Raw genomic sequence first — 12,756 nt, 5'->3', positions numbered from 1 at the left:
GAGGAAGGCCGCAGTGACCTGGAAATGGCACCGCCTCCACTCCCCAACACTCCCCCTCTCCTCCCCCTTCAGATTAGTTAAAAATGAAACAAATCCTAATGTGATCATGTCACTAATTATGCATTTAATTCAGTTATAAGGAGCTAATGGCTCCCTCAGTGACAGCTTTTACTGCTAAAAGGCAATTCATTCCTGAAACGGAGAAATCTAATTACACAAAATGCTTCATCCTAATCCTTTCAAAGAATAATCTTATTTGTAGACATTAACATCCCAGATGCTGCTGCTGTTTGTCCATTATGACAGTGTTTGTCCTGAATAATGTATAAATAGCTCTTTCTGGACAGTTGCATGTCACTAAATCAATACAATTTGCTGCCTTCTGTTACATTAAGTCGGCCTGGGCAGGCTGGAGAAAATTAACCTTTTGTTTTCCTCCCCTCCCCCTTTCTCAAAGGGCTTTCAGAATTAGAAATGAGAAAAGGATCAAAGGGGACTGGGGTGGAATTGAAAGGGGACAGTGGGGAGAGAGGGAGTGAAGGGGACAGGTACAAACGAAGCTGCAGCTAAGGGAGGAAATGTCAGGTGTAGAAATGCCATGAGATGAACTGCAAATGGTAGGTGGGAGAAAATGACCCAACTTCTATGAAGATGATTTTGAAATTACTCCCCCAGCTGTGGACCTAGACTGAGTATTTTATGGGTTGAGCCTTGGCTATAGACTTCTTAATTTGAAATGATGCTTTCTTTGAAACGGTGCTTTAATACAATATAGAGAGCTCATGGGAGTGGGGAGGGGAAGGCAATGATGTTAAGGGAAAGTCGTAACTATGTGAATGAGTTTGCTGAGATATCCTTGCTCAGAATATCATGTACATGAAAAGCATTCTGGGCACTGCACTGCACAATAACAACAACTTATATTTTTGTAATTTATAATTCAATAAAGAATTTACATGCACATAGATAAATCCATTTGATTTATACAGCCTTGGGAGGCAGGCTTCAGAGTTCTTACTCTATAGGTGAGAAAGGGGAGGTTAAATGACCTGTCCAAGGTGATATAACTGGGACTCTATCTTCTGCCTCTTGGTTCCCAGTTGAATCTTTCCATTATTATACCAATGACTCTCTGAGTATGCTAAACCTCTCAGTATTCAAGAAGCTGTCCTAGCAAACATGTTTTATATTTCATTTTAGGACACCTCCCAAAATGCATGTGCAGATACCCCCCCACACTCCCCACCCATTCTTTCCCATATTAAACATAGGTAAATTTTAATGTGTAATTTTTCAAAGATTATAAGAATATCAAGTGTGCAAATGTAGCTTAATTTCTAAATACTATATGTCGTCTTCTGAAGATTAGAAATAGACAAAATTTTACTGTAAAGGGCCAGATGGCAAATATTTTAGTCTCTGTATGCCATACTGTTTTTGTCACAATGGCTCACTTCTGCCATTGTAGAACAAAAGCAGCTAGAGACAACAAGTAGATCAATGGATATGGAAAAGGCTGGATTTGGCCCTTGGGCTATAGTTTGCAGATCAGACGATAATATTTCCCCCCCCAAATTAATCTGAATAGTTCTACTTGACTTACAAATTTTGCCTTTGTTCCCTTCACATTATTACTCTTGCTTCTAGTCACTACTTTTTCTTCCTAATATTGTTTCAGAAGAATACGTACATCTGTCTTCATGTAAATTCCAGGAAGTCCACAAAGAGAGGGTCCTGCAGATAGAAGCAAAATTGATAAAGTAGATGAGAATACTTTGTATTCTTGCCCCTTTCAGATTTCTGTTTAGTTCAGTCTGATTGTTTTTGAGTTTATGGGTCAGGATTCAGGTTCATACCTACACTACTGCAGGTGTAGCCTGGTTTTTGTTTTTGATTTGTTTTGTTTTTAGTGCCAGGAGTGGATGAGGGAAGAAGAGTGCAATATAGCTGTTGAGGTGAGATTCTACTGTTTGAAACATCCTGGTAAAAGCTTGTTTTAATGCACTTCAACAAAGAAAATAAATCGTTATGTGGCAGAATTGTTTTAAAAGGGGATTTAGATTGGTGAACTACTACTAATATGCTGAGGAGTGTCAGCAGTAAGGGGATCCAAGGGATAATAGCATAGGGAAGTTTCATGGTAGAAAAGAAAGGTAAGGAAACAAATGAAGAACAAGGTAAAAATCAAAGATAAAAGCATAAACACTTATTTGCTTCTCAGCCTCACACAACATAATGAATGACATCAGATCCTTACCACAGATAATTTCTTGATGATTGAAGGCATGCAGCATGGACTTGCTTTGAGGCCTGCAGCTGACATACGTTGAGGTATGCAGGGAGCTATTTTGGGTAACACCGTAAGCAACAAGAAAAGAGAAAAAATGTCTAAAGTTAATTCTGAGAGCAAAAATCAAATAAGAAGTCCAGAGAAATGACAGAATAGTACAGCATTCAAGCCTGCCTTTTATGAAATTAAATGGGCACTACTCGAGGTGGTGCGTGAACTGCACAGATTTAGAGAGATTCTTATGGAGGGGTTCAGAACACTCTTTGCTTTTTATTTTTGTATAGCTCTGTATCTTGTGTTATATTTCTTACTGCTGTGCCCAAGTGTGATTTTTTTCTTGTCTTCTTCCTATTTCCATAACAATATATGTAAGATAATCTATTTTGATCATAAGCCTATACATAGTGCCATAAGTTTCACTCTTAAGAAAGGCTTCAGTGTCATATTCTTATATTAACTTCTTCCAAGGAAAGTCTTGATTTTATGTATCATCTGGATGTGAGTTGCTGGGTTTCTTTGTAATGACTTCTCCAGCATCTAAGAAGCTATTATTAAGTCCTTGGCTTTGCAGCTTCTACATTTGTCAGACTTTCAAAAATGGTTAATATCAGTCAAACTGTCCATATTAATAATCCCATTTTGACTTGGAATACTAGATTTTAAAAGTAAAGTTAACCAGTCAGTAGAGGCAAATGTTAATACCAGACATAATAATCAATTCTCCAGAAATGGGTAGGGCTTCTCCAATGGTATTGGGACTTATTGTGGAAAAGGAAATACTGTACGATCAGATGCAGAGCAGAAAGTATTATTTCTGGAAAGTAATTTATTTGGGGGTGCTCCTTTAAAGCATCAGGGCCAATGTCACTGAGGAGGGCTCAGATTAGCTGATCTGGTTGATTGGGCCTTAATCCATCACTGCTTGAGCCCCCTGAAATGTGTTATCACCCGGGATTTGTCTGGCTACATATGATTTCACACATCTGTCATCTAAATCACAGATCCAAATGCAAAGTCCAGCACTAGGAAACGTCACAGGCATTTCTGAAAATCCTTGGAGGAACTTGGGACCATAAATCAATGGATGGATTACAGTTCAATAGTACGACCTTCTCATTTATGATGAAATGATGTTGTCCACATGAATGCTTAGGTATTATGGTGATGAAGCTACAAAGATGTATTTGAGAGTAAATCTCTTTGGTTCTTCCTTGGACCAATCTCTGAGTACTATCTCTAAGACAAGAACCTTTTTAATTAAGACCAACCTGAAAAAAAATAATAAGCCATATGAAAGTTTATTAGGGACCAGCTTTGTGAATGGGTTAGAGGAGTTAATTTTTTTCCTTTTTAGATTGAATAGTAGTGGTAATATAGTAGGAGAAACAAATATTTCTTCAATGTTTGCTATTAACTATGCATCATTCTAATCAATTAATACATATAAAGTATGTATTAATTGCACACAGTGCACACATCTATGCATTCAGTGCAAAGAGCTAGAAATTGAACCTGGGTCTTCCTGATTCCAACTTTGTGCTCCATCAAAATTAAGGAAGCCCATATCAGACTTTACTTGATTTTAGAAACAAAGTGGGAGGGTCATAATTTTAGAATGAGAGGTTTGTTATGTCAAATATGCTATTTGTTGGCTCCAGATGTTATAGAAAACACTTGAGCACAGAGAATCACTGAGAGTGCTTTCAGCCATGGCCCAGCTCTCCCACTTCCCCACTGAGCATGTCTGATGCTAACATGTTATAAATGCTGATATAATGGGTTAAAAACCAGTGGGCCTAGAGAGAGACAGCATGTCCTTGGAGCCATCCTGGAAGTGATACCTTTAAAGGCAGGGAGCTTTAAAAATTCCCAGTGAGGTCCTATTTGGTCTTTTCTCATTACACTGGAAAGCAAAGCAAAATAAAACAACAAAATAACACAAAACAAGAATACTCAGTTTGTGAGCATGGAGTTGTTGCATTGCAAGCATCACCCTGATGGAAGGATCTAAAAGTATGTTCAGTTGTCTCTTGGGAAGAGGGCCCTCTGTGAAGAAATTTTCATGCTCTTAGTTAACTTCCTTGGGAACAGGAAGGTTTATCCCTTTCATACTTCCCATAATTGAGCATTTACAATTTTTCCTGACTGAGATTGAAGTGAGACAGGCTGAGGAAGCTTTCATTGTCTGATGTTTTCATAGAAGGAAAATTTTATAGATCTTCATTCTTCAATTTTATGAAAATAGTAACTTTCTATGAGAATCTATATATTCAATGCTGATTTCTTTAAATAATTTCTCTTCCCAAGTTGAAATGCAAACTTATGAAGCAGTACTTGAAGATGATATTTTTTGACTTTGTCCTTTAAAGGCCTTTTTAAATTAAAATAGTTAACATTTACTGAGCCTTCATTATGCTCTCAGCACCATGCTAAGGGTTTTATCTGCATTATCTCATTTATTTCTCACCATAATCCTATGATGTCCCTATATTACGATCCCCAGTATCATCCCCTATATTATCATCTCCCAAAAACTGAGACTCCAACAGGCTAAATAGCATGTCCAAGGATATATATATACCTAATTTGTGGCATGCCAGTTTCTGAACTCAGAGCTGACTGCCATTGAAGCCTTTATCTTAATCACATTCTTTTACTTTTTAATATCTGAGAAAATTAATGTCTGTAAAAAGTATGAAGGTTGAAAGTGATTGTAGGTCTCACAGATGTTGTATAGCTGAAAGGAAGCCTGGAGATCTTTATTTGTTGTCTTTCTTTTCTTTTCTTTTTTTTTTTTAAAGATTTTATTTATTTTTTTATTTGACAGAGAGAGAGATCACAAGTAGGCAGAGAGGCAGGCAGAGACAGAGGGGGAAGCAGGCTCCCTGCTGAGCAGAGAGCCCGATGTGGGGCTCGATCCCAGGACACTGAGATCATGACATGAGCCGAAAGCAGTGGCTTAATCCACTGAGCCACCCAGGCGCCCTGTCTTTATTTTCTTAATAGATAAATCAAGATAGAAGATTATGGCTATGTCAATATGACATTAAATGCCAGTGTCAATCTGGTCTAATAATCCATTCATGTTAATTATTTGGCATCAAAGAGAAAAAAAAATGTTGTTTAACCCAAATTTTTACTTTTCAGTTGGTTATTCTGAGATAAAATGAATTCAACTTTAGACCTAGGACCAATATCTCAAAATAAATACCATTGTAAAAATAATGACTCAGATTGTTTTGGATTCCTACTATGTGCAACAGGATGTTCACTTATGCTACTGAAAGTGAAAAATGTCATCTTCTCCTCTTTACCCCTTTATTTATTTCAGAGGCCACACAATGCCAAATAGCATGATCATTTTGTTTTAACTGAATGGACTATGGAGACTGCCCAAGTTTGTTTTGCCCTTGAGTGCTGCAAGATTTGCTTCGGACATGGGCAAATATGTCTATTTTCCTTCTAGTTATTTTGAAGAAGTTATGTGTACTTACATAATAGTTTCTCTAACTTCTGTGCTTTTGTCAATTCAAACCTCCAAGTCTCATCATAGCATCAAAAGATAGGGCAGACTGGAAAGATCCATCTCTCACAGATCAGTCCTAGAATCAACCCTCAAGTGTTCCATTTCTTTGTGAAAGTTCTTTATGATCCTACACACTCACAGTAAAGTAACGTCAGGTCGGTTCCTCCCTCCTTGCATCTCCCACCGCATCCCAAGGAAATTATTGTTACTGAGACTGATGTAAGAGACCAGCTACACACATCTCAGTGCTCAGATCTTGTGTTGACCTGACAGCACCGTCATCTATGAAAAGCATTGCTTGACCTAGACACTGAGGCGGTTTGATGTAAAGGCTATTGACAGGGAATCAGCTTGAAAGCCCTAATACGCCTTTTCCGGAGTCACTTTTCATATTGCAACTGCAATTCACACGTATTTGCCCTGCGGCACCATCAGGCATTATGAGAGAGCCAGGAAACCTGGAACTCAGATGTTATGGGAAAATAAAAGGAAGTTATTTTATGTTGTTCAATAATGTTATGTCATTATCTATGTGATAGGCTAATTCATATACTCTACAGAAGAGTATTTATGAATTAATGGCCTGGGTTTCTAAATCCGACTTTAAAAAATACGTAACTTCAGCTGATGGATTCAATTTGCAATTCAAATGAGTATTTTGTACATTTGCCCGGAGTCTTTAAGTGAATAGGCCAAATAAGTAAACAAAAACTTCTCCAATCATTTTAATAATATTCTCTTCTCCATCTCCCCATGAGAGACTACGGACTCTGAAAAACAACCTGAGGGAGTTGAAGGGGCGGGGGCTGGGAGGTTGGGGGGTACCAGGTGGTAGGGATTAGGGAGGGCATGGATTGCATGGAGCACTGGGTGTGGTGCAAAAACGATGAATATTTTTATGCTGAAAAGAAATAAAAAATTAAAAAGAAAATAATATTCTCTTGGCTATAACACTACGTCATGACTGGGAGTGACATCCACAATGTAATTATGCTCTTATTAGTCCAAGGTACTCTTTAAGCTAAAATGTGCCATACATATTTATCTTTTTGATACCATTTTCACCATATAAAATATTTATAGGGAAGTTCTTTGTTCAGTTTTTTCTCTCTTTAATACTGTTCATTTTAAAAAAAAGAATAGAATTTTAGACTGAACTTTATTTGCTTAATTTATGGCAAAATCACTATTTTTGTTTTTACGAAAGACCAAGAAGGTGAATATCTGGGAAAAACACAGGGTTAGACTCACAATAAAAATAGCAGCATCAAATTTTAGTTACCACTATGTTGCAGGAATCAGGATAGCTCAGATTGGCTCCTCAACTTTAAAAAATCTGAACCTCAAAAAATAGCCATGAAACATATATTCTAACTACTTCTGCCTGGCCCCTCCTAGCAGGCTCAAGATCAGGACTCCTGAGACTGGCAGCATGTTACATCATCATTTAAAAATTCATATCATAGCTCATAGAATGTTAGAGCAGGGAAAAAATACGTATTTCAAACCTCACTCACTAAAGATAAGTAAACTCTGGTCCAGGAAGATTAAGGTAGTAGCCTGAAGATTACAGTTTATAACAGATCTTAGGTACTTCCATTATGTCTTCTGCTTCCATAGCTGTTATGGCCTTGTGAGGCTGACCTATCAGTTGGCCTTCACTTTAGCCCTTACGTCCATTCATTCTTTCATTTATCCTAATATGTACCATGCTGTGTGCAAAGCTTCAAGGTACAGAAGAAAACAGGCAAAGCCCCTGACCTCTTAGAGTTGGTGCTTTAGGAGGGAAGATACAAACTAAGTAAATGAAGAACATAATATTAAGTAGTGCTTAGTATGCTGAAGGAAAAATAAAGTAGGGTAACATGTTTGAATTCAACTGTAAGGAGGCACCGTTTGATAATATGGTCAGAAAAAACCTAACTTGATCAGAGCATATTTGAGCAAAGGCCTGAAGGAGGTAAGGACAAGAGCTATCCAGGTATTTGGGGAAAGATTGCTTCACACTGGAAGAATTAATGCAAAAGCCTTGAGGCAGGATGTGCTCACCTCTTTCTTCTCTAGAAACTCTTTTTGAATGGACTCTGATTTGCTTTCTGTATAGCCACTGTACTACTTGTGAGCTAGTAGTTTTCCTGGGAGGGCTGGAGCAGGACCAAACTGTACTCAGATTCAAAGTGATATTTCCTAAAGCCTTTGGTATTTACTTAGACAATGTTAGGCAGATGGGCCTGATTGTGTGTCAGCAGGAGAGAAAGAAAGAGAAAGAAAAATGCCTTAGGGGATGCCTGTCTTTTTTGACTACCATTGATAAGAAGTTCCCCTGAACATCTTTCAACCAAAGGATATTAAAATTTAATACTGTGATAAGGGACCTTTATTTAATTAATTAGTTTTCAATTGATCCCCCAAAAGTGCCTTAGCCTTTTTAAGGGTCCCTTGGGTCCATGAGAACCATGACACATTGATAACTATCTTCTTTCCCCTGATATCCGGTGTGTATCTAAGACGGTAGGGATGGACTTCCTCCAAGTCCAAGCCTCCTCAAATTGAAGAGGCATGCCACCAGGACTTGGGGCTTGTCCCATTAAGAAGGAGTAGGGATGGAAGGAAAAGAAGGGGAGGGTGATTCCAAGTTAATTCGGAGAACTAAAAATTCTCTTCTATCTAGTGACAAAAAAAAAAAAAAAAAGAAAGAAAGAAATTAAAATATTGGGTGACTAGAGTTTAAAGAGATTATCCTAGTTTATAATTCTTGGGTGATAATTTTAAAAACATACTTTCAAATTATGCCATGGGCTGAACTGTGTCCCTCTAAAATGTTGGTCACATGTTGGAAACCTACCCCAAATGTAAGTGTACTTGGCAAACAGCTCTTTAGGGGATAATTAAGGTTAAATGAGCTCCTAAGAGGGCCCTAATCTGAAGAGATTGGGGTCTTCTAAGAAGAAGAGAACACCTCTCTCCCTCTCTCAATTTCTCTCTCCCAACCATGTGAGGACACAGAGAAAAGGCAATTGTCTGCAAGTTAGAAAGGAATTTTCCTTAGAACACAATCTTGCTGGCACCTTGGTCTCAGACCTCCAGCCCCCAGAACTGTGAGAAATAAATTTCTGTTGTTTAAACCACCCAGTGTTGGTATTTTTTTTATAGCAGCTCAAGCAGACTGAGGAAGATTAATATCTGGATGGCTTCCCTGTGATAAAAAGTGATATTCACACCAAATGCTGAAGCATGCCAGTCTAGGTCCCAGAGGACTTTTGGCAATCTGGCAACTTAGGTTACCTTTCCAATCCTCATGGCTTCCTATGTCCTCACATCCACAAATTAAGTCAAGTTTGGAAACAGGAACTAAGGATTTGGCTAGGCCTGGCTCTGTCATTTTAGTATCTAATTAGCTTTTCCAGTGTCTGTCACTAACCGGTTAGGTAAACTCAGGCAAGACACTTTACCTCTCTTTTTCATAGTTCTCCCATCTTATGAGGGCTTCTGAGAGCCACACGGTGTCAGGTCTGTGAAAGCACTTTAAAAATTCTGAAGTTTTAAACACAGACAAAAGCATTCACTGTTCAGTAGATGTTCTATTCTATTGCACTTGAAGGTCCCCTGAAATTCGAAGCTCTGAAATTTGAGCTGTTCAGAGATGGTAACAACTAGTATTTGCATGGCCCATTCAGTCGTTCCCATACCTTATCTCACTGACTATTGAAGACAGAAAAGCCCTGACATGGATACTTTGGAGGCCTCAGGAAGAGGGGCTCCCTCATTCAGCAGAGGTGGTCAGAACATGCTTTTAGTTGCCTTGTCCCTGGGCTCTGTGAAAGTTAGAGCCGCCTGTGAGGTCAAGCAGCAAGGCTCACCAGGCATCCGAGGCCTGCCACCCCTCCATCATTGTCAATAAGCGAGATGGAGAGACCTGTACATCATTTCATTTACTATTGCAATGATTACATAGCTCATTGCCTTCCCATTGTTTCAGTGATAGATTTAATTAACTTCCAATTAATCATAGAGGGTGATATTTAATGCTCAGCCCAGCACTGAGCACAGTGTCACAGACCAAAGAATATATTTTGAAGGCTTCAGTAATCAAGAGGTCATGGAAGATAGATGTTCTTCACTGAAGGAGAGGGAAGATAAATCTGTGTGTCCAGACCACTCTGGCTAACTGTTTTAGGATAATTGTTTTGCATCCAAATGATAACTTTCCATAAGGCCCAACCATGCACAGCACAGGAGAGATAGATGGAGGGAGAGAGAGATAATAGGGTTACAATAAGGAGAAGTCACTTGGCTGTAATTCCCATCTGATGCCAACCAGACTGAGCTCACCAGGGATTTCTGCTTGGATTTGCAAGATTGCAAGTGCTGTATAGGTCTAGCTTAGGACCTTATGCTGAAGAGACACTCTGTAAGTCCTTGTCCAATGAACGAGGGAGGAGACCCAGAGATCTTGGTTAGGTAGGTTTTGTGTTTTCAGTAATCAGGAGGGCATACTGACATTTTTGCCTATGATGTGATATCATGTATTTCTGTCTTCTGTTTCTTAATAAGAGGCAAGATTCACATATCTGAGCAATGAAAGGCCCAGATTCTTGAGACTAGCTGTATGGTGGACACACTATGATATGTCCCCAAAAGGATGTGATCCATGTAATAGCAGATCCCTGGGTTACAGCACAGACATCTGAAATGTTTTTCATAAAATGGATCAAAATCTCTGAGGAAAAGATTCTAGAAGTTTCCTGAATGGTCTGTGAGAAACTCTGTTTCAACTCAGAACACAAAAACATACTTGAGAAATCAGTTATAATTCTTATATGTGTATTGATATTCCAGCAATGGCTTGGTAACAAATGATAGTACGAATTACAGCCCCTTATTCATTCTTTCTTCATCCATCTATTCATCCATTCATAATTATGTGTAAGCATTTTTTTATCAACAAAGTGGTCATTTCTATATTTTTTTCAAACAATGTCCAGAATAATAAAATCTGAGGATGAAAGAAAAACCTTAATCTATAAAGTCATTGTTGACAGGATTTGACCAGGAGTAAAATCCAATTTTTGCAAAATATATGGTTACCATTAGAGTATAAATTATAATTAAATAAAGCCCTTGATATAATACAGAAGTTGTCTGGGTGTGTTTATAATTTGGGAGAGAAAGTATCCATACCTCTAAAACTGCTTTTGTGAGACAGAAAGGTTAAGAACCCCTGTGTTGCAGGCTTTTATCCCAAAGAAATATGTATGTGCCAATTTGCATGAAATAAAGGGCTATTGCTCAATTCTATAGACTTACACAATCCCTCATGTCTAAAAAATAATATGGGACACTGTATCTGGTATCTACAACAAGTTTATTTAAATTTTTCTTCAGTTAACTGTTCAGAATAAGATTTCAGATTAGGGTACATATGAACCAGGCTTTGGAGATGCTATTTGCTTTAAGCCCCAGGAGAGCTGCGTTTGACAAATAGCATACTTATGGGCTAAATATGCTTGTGATTGTTATTGGAGTGTGTGTGTGCATGCACACACATACGCAGCAGGACTCAAAGCTCTAGAAATAACTTGAAAGATAGATTAAAGCATGGGAAAGTCAACTCCATCCACTCTGCTGCCCACATTGGGAGTCAAATGCAAAAAGAGAGGCACATGCCTTGTTTCATGATGGAGACACCCCTCTTCACTTTGCAGTGAACAAATTGGAGGTGGAACGAGAATGAACTCTTATATCATCTACCTGCCCTTCCAGTCAAGAGGTTGACATCTGAGCAGGGCCATGAGATTATAGTCATGACCCAGTGTAAAAAAATGAGAGACATTTGCCACTCTTGTTTCAATTCGGATCGTAAAAATGCATTAAGTTTGGCGTGAGTTTCTGTTCTTGTTGAAAGTGTCATCATAGGAGTGCAAAATCAGGAGAAGCCTCCAGAGGATTCCCTTGGATAGATCATAACCTATATCTGGTCTGTGCTCTTCAACTAAGGACTTGAATAATTTCTCCCTTTGATCTCAGGAGGCCACTAGGATATACCTATTTGGGCATAGAAATGAAGATTCCCTTTTAAGACAAATGCCTCCGACAAAGAAACTATGAGATACTGGCTATGTGAATATAATCCAACCATTTGAGTAATTCTACCCAGGGAAAACAATAGCAGAAACCTATAATGTAATCTCTCAGGACAAATAATAAGTAATATGGCATGGCTCATTGGTCTACTAGCTCCCAGCCTGTCTGTTCCAGTGGGAGCCAGCGTTTCCTAATGCTTTGTGCCTTCTTTAGACCTTTAGCACAGACTTTGGTGCAGATATGTTGCAAACCTTCCCTCTTTAGGTATCATTCATTCCAATCTCCTCTTCTTATCAAAATCATCCAGTTCTCTATCTCATTTCCTTAGGGCTCTGATATCTTCTATGCATTCTGATAATTTAATCCCTATGAAGGGGCATATGTGCCCTAATGGTTTGAAGTCTCTAAACATACTTGCATTTCAGAGAACCCTGTTTTAGCTCAAAGGAATAAATCTAATTTGTTGTAAATCTTAGTTTGTCTCAGAGGCCAAGATATTTGGAAGTAGGGTAGAAGAAGAATGAAGAAATTAAATCATATTATATATATGCCATTGTGTAGTTTATTATAAAAATATCCAGTTTTTAGCTGGTGATAAGGGAAGTATAATTCTCTTCAAAACACCCCACCTATATTTGTCTGTAAATAAAAATGAGAAATTTCAAGGATACTCATCCTATAATCACTTTTCATAGGTTCTTAATAGTGTGGAGTTAGGCTTTGTTCTTCCTTGTTCTTGCATTAATTTAAAATGTATTTATGAAGTGTTTATTATGTGCCAGGCCTAGTGTTTGGTGCTGGGAAACAAAGATGAAGAAGCACAGTCTCTGGCCTGAGGGATTTCAACTTAGTGTTG

This window comes from Mustela erminea, chromosome 2, assembly GCF_009829155.1.
Source record: "Mustela erminea isolate mMusErm1 chromosome 2, mMusErm1.Pri, whole genome shotgun sequence".
Classification (NCBI taxonomy): Eukaryota; Metazoa; Chordata; class Mammalia; order Carnivora; family Mustelidae; genus Mustela; species Mustela erminea.
The sequence above is the reverse complement of the archived record's forward strand: the minus strand, read 5'-3'. Positions refer to the sequence as shown.